Below are 9,119 nucleotides of genomic sequence, written 5' to 3' on the forward strand. Positions count from 1 at the left end.
GAAATAGCTATATATACTAGTTATGGAACCCTTATGTAACAGTTCTTTTACCTTTTTACAGATAATTAATAAATAACTTTTTTTTGGTTTATTTGAGAGAGATAGGTAGACACGTACCCCGTTCGTTTATTTCATTAGAAATAAATTAGCGTGATACTGTGAATCATTAGGATTCGAACTTGCGGTCTCTGGTTACCAACCACCAAGCCTTTGCCACTTCGGCTTCTACGGGACGGTCGTAATATAACAAATATGTTTATTTTAAATATAATAACATATAATTCCACTCTATACTTAAATAAAGACAAATTTTAGAGGCATTTTCACAATCGCAAAGTAATGGCGCCTGCCATTTCCTATCACAAATTTTAATTTTTTTTTTAAAATTTAGTATTCAAATTTTAAATTTGAATTTTAAAAATTTAATTTATATTTTATATTTCAAATTTTAAATTTGAAGTGTCAATTTTAAATTTCAATTTCAAATTTTAAATTTCAAATTTCAAATTTGAACTTTATTTTTAAATTAATATTCAAATTTTAAATTTTATTCAAATATTAAATTATCTTTTAAAATAAAATTTTGTAAAAATATTATTATACTAAACATCAAAATTTTTTACCAAACTGCTTAAAAGGTTGTTCAGAAAATAGCTTTTTGTCTAAACTCAGCGAAACGCTATACAGTGCTTTTAACCAAATCACTTTTCCAATCAAAATTAATTTCAAAATCACTTTTCCAAAATTTAGACCAAACGGGTTACTTAATCAGAAAATGCTGATGAATAGCACATCCTAGTGTCTCCTATCTATATATATATATACATATAGAGCGAGAGAGAGAGAGAGAAGAGAGGAGTTGAACTGGCTACTATTAGTAGCAAATTTCATTGTTACTACCAGTTTTTTAACTTTGAATCAACTCTTTTCATATATTTTCTAACCATTGGATTAAATACTATAACCCAGTGGGGACCCTACACTTAACCGAATAATATCATCCTGACCCTATAATTATCCAGGTTAAAACTTGATAGTAAAAAGAGCGTTTACTATTAAAGAAACTTATCTCAGCCTTATATAATATTATATATATATATATATATTATATATCATCATTATATTATATATATATTATATACTTATATAGTCACCCCCGGGACCGGCGGGGCCCCTCCTGGAAGCGCGCCCAGACCCACCATATGCCTGCGCATATAAGACGTCTACAACAAAAGAGATGCGAAAGCAAGAAGAAACAAGTATATAGAGATATCAGAACTGCTAACAACTAAAAACTAGCAACAAGTAGAGGAGTAAAATAGTCCACTAAGCATAAGTATAAAAAGGTACAATAAGAATCACAAAGAAATCCACAGTGGGGCGGTCTCTATACATAGGTAACTCTCCAAAACCTCTCCAAAATAAAACAACGAGAGGTAAACCACCTATCAACGCGTCCTCGATAGCAAGCTAGCTCGAGGCGATACCCTTTCTGCGGTCTCTAGCCTCGCCCGGAGTGGAAAGCTCTGAAATAAAACATAAAACAAAAAGGCGTGAGAATTATAATTTATAGTTCCCAGTGGGTAATTACTGACCTCAGCTCAATGCACCACTAGGCCCCAAAAGAAAAGGTAAGTGTCGGTGGTAGCTCTAGCATTTCCACTATGGAAATGAGTCTATCCCTCCCGACCCTGTAGGCTTCTTGATACTGCACGAGCGATCATAAGTCGCGTAGGCCAATTCTGGAGTGCCGGCTTGTAGGGAGCGACCCTCACAAGCATGTGCGAATGAGCACAAATGGCAACAAGCATAATCATCGTCTCAAGTACCCATTCATCATGTCTCTAACATGGTAAAAGTCACTAGTAACCCGAAGGTCTAGTTCTATGTCTCAATATGAGGTTTAATCGTTCAATAATTTCTATGTCAACGACCATAGCTGTAAGGAAGTGAATTCTCGAAACTCGAGGATTAGACTTCGACCAGAATCGACTATTCGTCGAGTGAGTAGGCTTCGGAAAGCCCGAAGGCGATTATAATGCATAAAGTGCATTAAAGAAGGGTCCGCGGGAGCACCAGTGCAAAATCTGCACTGGAGCATAAATGCTCTCGGGGACCGGTCCCTGGCAGGGAGGGACCGGTTCCATCAGGCTGGGTTGCGGAGGTCTCTGATGAGACCGGTCCCTGGTGGGCAGGGACCGGTTCCCGAACGTTGGCCCGACGAGATTTAGCCAAATTTGGCTAAGTCCCGAGAATGCAGCTCTCGGGAACCGGTCTCTCGGACAAGGACCGGTCTCCCGGGGACCGGTCTCTCAGGCAAGGACCGGTTCCCGAACGCGAAAATCCCTCTGCTCGAAATGGCAGCCTTCGGGGACCGGTCCCAAGTCGGGGAGACCGGTCCCTCACTGCGAAAATGCCCAATGAGGGCTGATTCTAAAGATGAAAAGTTGAGGGGGCTAGTTGCAAAATGGCCTTTAATAGGGCTTGGGGATCTCTCTCTCACCCTCAGTTGCTCTCTCTCTCTCTCTCACTCTTTCCCTTTCTCTCTCTAGGAAAGAAAAGAAAAGAAAGAGAAGAAGGAGAAGAAAGAAAAGAAGGAAAAGAGGAAGAAGTTGAAGGAGAAGTTCAAGAAGAAGAAGAAGAAGGTCTTCTTCTCTCCCTCCTTCAAGCTAAGGCAAGCTTGGAGCTTGGCTTAGAGGTAAGCTTCCACCCCTTTAATGGTAATTCTAGGGTTTTGGGTTTTTAGGGTTTAGAATTGGTTCAAATGGAACCTATTAGGGATAAATGGAAGGTTCGAGCTCGCAATTGAAGCTCGCACCGTGGATTTCCTTCCCGTTGCCATTTTAGGGCACGGATTGGGGTTTTGGGAAATCTAGGGTTTTGATCTAATTTGTTGGGTCGCTAACCTAATTGCTAGGTCTTTGAACGCGTCGGCGAAGACGGTTTGCCGATCCGACGAGCGGGTGCAGAGTTATCGCCGAATCGGGTACTCGAGGGCTCGCTTTGCCCCGAGGAGTTTAGGCGGCGTGCAAGAACCGCAACGTCGAGCTTTCTATTGTCGCGGCATCGCCAAGAGGTGGGTGGTGTCCATCCCGAAGCAATCGGGCTCCCTTCTATGTCTTAGTACATGTCGATTCTGCATCTTGTATTATTGCATTATAGGACTATCATGCATTGCCTTTCCTTATGCCATCCTTGATGATATCGTAGCGTACATTGGATATTTGATATATTGGATTGATAAGGATTGGGTCTAGATTGTGAATCCTATAATGTAAAGGAAATGATGAACTATGAATGAGTGGCATCTAGTCAATAGTAAACCATGAACGAGTGGCATCTAGTCGATAGCGAACAAACGGACAATCTAGTTAATAGGGTATGTGACACCTATGGACTATATGATGACTGTGACTCTAGAGGACAGGGTATCCTCGAGCTTAGAGGATTGGATCATGCTCACGGTCTGTTAAATCTTGTGATGGAAGCCCCACACAAGTAGTGCGCTCCGGATGTTGGTCACGCCAGGGATTGCCTATATGGCCCCGCCAGACGGTCTCGGGTCCGTAGTGTGAGTTGATTCTCCCTACGCGTCGAGATGGCTAGTGAGCTGTAGGCGAGCCTTCGGGTAAGCCATGAGATTAATGAACAAGTAAATGATGTTATTGAACGAGTGAATAGCTTCACCTTTGGACATGATGACAGGTTAGTTGCTTACCAATTCATTGGACATGCATTCATACATTTATGATTGGGCATAGTAGAATAGCTTCATTTCCGTCATTTACAGCTCCTTATCTATATATCTATCTGTCTATCCATCTATTGGTATATCTACTTGTGCCCGCTTGGACCTAGTGGGGAGATCGGCGGAGTCGGCGGCCGAACCCACTGGGAACTAAGGAAGTTAGTTCTCACCCCCATTTTTACCACAGGTTCCAGTTCGGGTGTCCCCGGTGAGCGTGGGGATCGCGGTAAGGGCCCGGCGTTCTAGTTGCACTAGTTACCTCCCTTTTGCATTACCAGTCACCCCTTTTTGTATTTGAGAGTAGTTGTTGTATAGGGTGAGGGTTGAGTGCTTGTATTCATACTATGGAAGAATGTAAAAGATGTATCTAAACGCAGTAAATCGAATGAATGTAATAGATAGTCTTTTCTCTCCTGATGTACTTGTATATGCTTCTATACTTGTATCTTGCTCTCGTCTTGTTAGCACTTGTTGTGCTCTTGTGATTGTGTACTTATGAGTTGATTCCTGGGTAAACTCTTGTACATGATCGTTTGCTTAGCCTTGGGCGGACAGGGGAGACCCTGTCCGTTCGGCGTCTGTTCGACGCGCCCGGGCCGGACCAAATTGGTAGCGGTCGCGGGGCGTGACAATAGCTTTACTACGTCAAATCCAAGCCCAATGCCCCTTTTATGACATTAGCTTACTAAATCATGCATCATATACATCTATGTTCTATGATGGCATTACATTATGCTAAGTCCAAATTTTGTCCCAACACTAGTGCCGCTTTATGACACTAGGTTTCACTTATCCCAACTATATTACAAGCCCAATGCCCCTTTATGACATTGGCTTAATAGTAAGCTAATAGTGTAAGTTTCAAGCCTCTTCATGGCATTATGTATGGTCCTATGTCCAACATGAGAGTTATGTCTAAATGCACATTATCCTTCTCATTCTCACTATATAAAACATGCTCTTGAGTCATATCTAGAATGCTAAGCACATGCATAAGTCCCACATGCCACTCTCTACTACATAGAGGTCCAAAAATACATTATATATAATGTAGGCATTTTAAGCATTCTAAAATTCACAATAAATATATTTATCATGAAAATGCATGAATTTCTACTTTACGAAGCATAAAACATCGAATATGAGAATTTCTCATATGCTAGGCTAGGTCAAACCCATCGAACTTCTCGCAACCTTTCGTTTGCTCCAACGAAGATGTCCACTAATCTCCTAGCACCCTAGAAGCATCAAAAAGTGAGCTACAAGAAGTAAACGAACAACTACTAGCTCAATCATTAATCTACTAAGCAAAAGGGCCAAAATCTCACCTATAGTGTAGAAATCCCTTTCCAAACTCAAATGGAAGCTAGATCCCTTCCAAAGCAACCTAAACCAAGGTTCTAATCCAATTAGATTAGCTCAAAAAGCCCTAAATCAAAAAGCCCCAAATAAACCCTAGATTTCCCACTCTAGGGTTTCATCTCCCAAAATCCACCAAAACTAGGTTTAGAGGGGAGGAACAAGCAACAAACCTCATAAGAAGCTCCAATCCAAGCTCCAAGAGTGAAGATCTCCTCTTTAGCAAGCTCCAAGTCCAAGCCTTCAAGCACCCAACGGAAGAAGAGAGGGAGAGAAAGATGCTCCAAGTCCTCCTGCCGATCTTCTTCTTCTCCTCCCTTCCTTCTTCTCCTTCTCCTTCTTCTTCTTCTTCTCTATCAAGGTGTAGGGAGAGTTGAGAAAAGAAAAATGAGGGAGAGAGAAGGTGGAGTGACCATATATGTCACGCCCCGCGCCCTGCCAATTTAGTCGAGTTCGGGCACATTAACAGACCGCCGAACGGACAGAGTCTCTCCTGTACGTCCAAGGCGTCGCAATCCACACAATACAAGAGGTCCCAACCAGGAACAGTATTCATTCATAGATTGCACAAGAAAGTATCAAACACATAATACTACTAAGTTATTACAACATTCAACTTAGATACATTTTACATCATAGTTTCTTTTACATTAAACTTCCGAATACAACCACAAATTACTACAATTTATTACAACTTGATAAAAGTTTGTTCTTGTCTTTAAACCTTCCAAGCTAGACCACCAACTCGGGTACCGCTATCTCGGTCTCTTGGGTAGGGCGCTATCTACGAGGCTACGCCCTTGCCTCGCGCCGCTGCGCCGCTCACGTGTGTACCTGTAAACACCCCAAAACCACGTGGGGTGAGAACCAACTCCATAGTTCCCAGTGGGTACGGCCACCTAAGGGAAAAGCTCGGTCGATATGTCTAATGAGACCCTGCAACAAGTTAGTCCAATAACATATAGCAGATATATAACAGATATTGAACTAAGATGTCCTGCCTCCCAAAATGCAATATGCAAACCCTGTACTTATGGAAGTAGATTGCTTTGTCCTACTTTATATTCTCGGCCATTCTTTACTTGTAACGTTTCTTTACTTTATTAGCTATTCTTTTACACTAGCCGTTATTATTTTTTGCCCTAGCCATTGACAACTCATATCTAAGGTTACCTCTACCTTAGTCATCTATGCCACCCGACTCGGTCTTGAGTCAATCATTCGCGGATAAGCCGCGCTCTGTCCAACTCGAGGTGAAGGAACTCTCGCATGCACCTCAGCCTACAGACCAAGAACCACATCGCCCAACGGGTCGCCCAGCGTACCCCGTGGTCAGGGATCCCCTGGTGGGAGAGGAACATGCCACATACACCCGCAGCCGAGATCCCCAATAGGGAGAGGAATATGCCACATACACCCTAGCGCTCACTGTCCTTACTCGATCACAAACCTCGAAGTTCTTCCGGTGGGAGAGGAACCTTGCCACATACACCCGCGGCCAAGAACTTCCGAGCTCATATGCTGCACTAGCAGCCGCTGCACTCGCAACCAGGATTCCGGAATCCACTTTACATAACTCAAGGGTTGGTCTTGTAACCTATAGTGTCGACCTAGTCGCTTCGGTAAACACAACCCACCTTAACTTGCGCTCCGATTGCTCGTCGACACTTGCAATCGGCCTCCCGCGGCAACCGTTGCCCGGTTTGGCCCGTACTCTTGCGTGACTTCCGAATGACCCCCGAATCACGATCCGTCTTTTCCGGTGCTTATTCCTTGACTCCAAGGTGCTCCAGTTCCGTTCCCACGATTTTTAGGCTTTTACTTTACGTGCTGCGGCCATCTGTACAAAATAATATTATTTTATCAATAACTTCGCGTACACTTGACGAATGGTAAAACCGACTTCGCCAACGTGTTTGTTAGATCCCCAATTAAGTTTCCAAGTGGTCAAAATAGATCAAAACCCCTCATGAGCAAAACCCCTCTTTGGGATGCCCTAATGCGACATATGCTCAATACCTCGGATTTGATCTATAACACAAGCAATAGAAGCTTGTTTATCATCTAGGAGCTCATCTAGGAGCATTCGAACCATTTCTAGGGTGTTTGAACAAACCCTAGAAATCCACCATTAGAGCCTCATGAAGAACAACATGGATTTCATGTGTTCTTGGTCTCTACAAGGTTCTAAACATATTAAAAGCTTCAAAACTCTAGGTTTTAGGGTTTAAAAACCAAACCCTAACCCTATTCCTACCATGAGAGGTGATAGGAAACTTACCTCTCAAGCTCCTCCAAGCATGAGGAAGATGAAGGTGGAAGTAATCATCTTCTTCTCCATCTTTTTCTTCTTTTCCTTCTCTTTTTCCTTCCCTTTTTCCTTCTCTTCTCTTTTCCTTGGCAGCCGGTTGAGAGGGAGAGAGAGAGACACGAGAGGGAGAGAAAGAGGCTGTGAGGGAGTGAGAGAGAGAGGAAATACCCTCTCTTGTAACAAAATCCCAAAAAGCCCCTCTATTTTCTATTTTTCCAAAGCAGACCCGCTGTTTCGGGTCCCTTGTACCGGTACACGGGGTCTTGTACCGATACAAGGCCTGGCAGACCGCCCAACCCGAGAGCTGGTTCTCTCGGTTACGCAGGGCTTGTACCGGTACAAGGCCCCTTGTACCGGTACAAGGCCTGGCAGCCCCAACCCGCGAGCTTCGCTGGTTGTACCGGTACAACCATTGGGCTTGTACCGGTACAAGACATCCAGAATGTCATTTTTGACTTCGATTCCGCTCTACTTCGCGCCGTTCGATGCCAAAACTCTTCCAACTCTTTTAGAGCTTACTTTTAACCCTTCCAACAGTGTTGGAATGTTAATTGGGACTTGTCCATCCATCTTCTTCGCATACTTTAGTCGATTTGGCTAAAGTTTGATAATTCCTTCTGAGACCTCGGGGGTTACAATATAGGCTCTCTTATGTAACAAAATCCAGAAAAGCCCCTCTACTTTGCAACCTGTGCAAAGCCCGGACTGGACAGTTTTCGGACTGAGGGACCGGTCTCCCCGACCTGGGACCGGTCTCTCGGCCTGCCCCAAAAATCCAACGTTCGGGAACCGGTCTCTCCCCGCATGGGACGGATCTCTCCCCGCGTGGACGTGCTCGGGGATCAGTCTCATCTGCCAGGGACCGGTTTCCTCAAGGCTGCCGTAATACTGTTCCGGGGGGTCCGGTCTCTCCCAGCCAGGGACCGGTCCCCGAGAGTAAAAACTCTCAGGACTCGTCCAGAACTCAGATTTTCGAACTTTTTAGGTCGGAAAAACATTCTACGACCCTCCACCAAGTGTGGAAAAGCTCGGAACACATCCAATCACTCGAACCTCGCAATATGCACAGGTCCAGTGTGCTACATATATATATATATATATATATATATATATATATATATGCTAGGGCTACTATACTCTTGTGAGTATAGACCCCCTTGTACTCATAAATTTTTAACCGTTGATTGATGGGATGTGTGGTTAGGATGATAGTCGTCCCCGCTTAGAATGATAGTGGTCCCCTAGGGTTGAGTTGGTAGTTGGTTGAATAGTATGATCTAACGGTGGAAATGATCAATAAAATAAATCTAAGGGCCGAAAACTTATGGCTTTGTTTGGTTCGGGTATAAGCAAGAACTAGTTATACCGGGAATAGGTACAAGTATGGGTTTTCGTATGAACAAGGGTATTTTTTTTTGTTTGGATGAAAATGTGAGTATAAGCTGGAACTAGAAAAATTGTGTTTGGATGAAAATGTGAGTATAAGGTGGAATAGTTGGTAGTTATAACTAGAAAATAATGATATTACTCCTATAATTGAATTTAAATTTTTAAACTTATAATTTTAAATTGAAAATTTTAACTTTTAAATTTTAAATTTTGAAATTAAAATTTAGAATTTTAATTTTCAAAATTTTAATTTTAAATATCAAATTATAAATTTAAAACCAAATTTAAATTTGAAAGATATAAAATATCAAA

This window comes from Ananas comosus, linkage group 19, assembly GCF_001540865.1.
Source record: "Ananas comosus cultivar F153 linkage group 19, ASM154086v1, whole genome shotgun sequence".
Taxonomy (NCBI): domain Eukaryota; kingdom Viridiplantae; phylum Streptophyta; class Magnoliopsida; order Poales; family Bromeliaceae; genus Ananas; species Ananas comosus.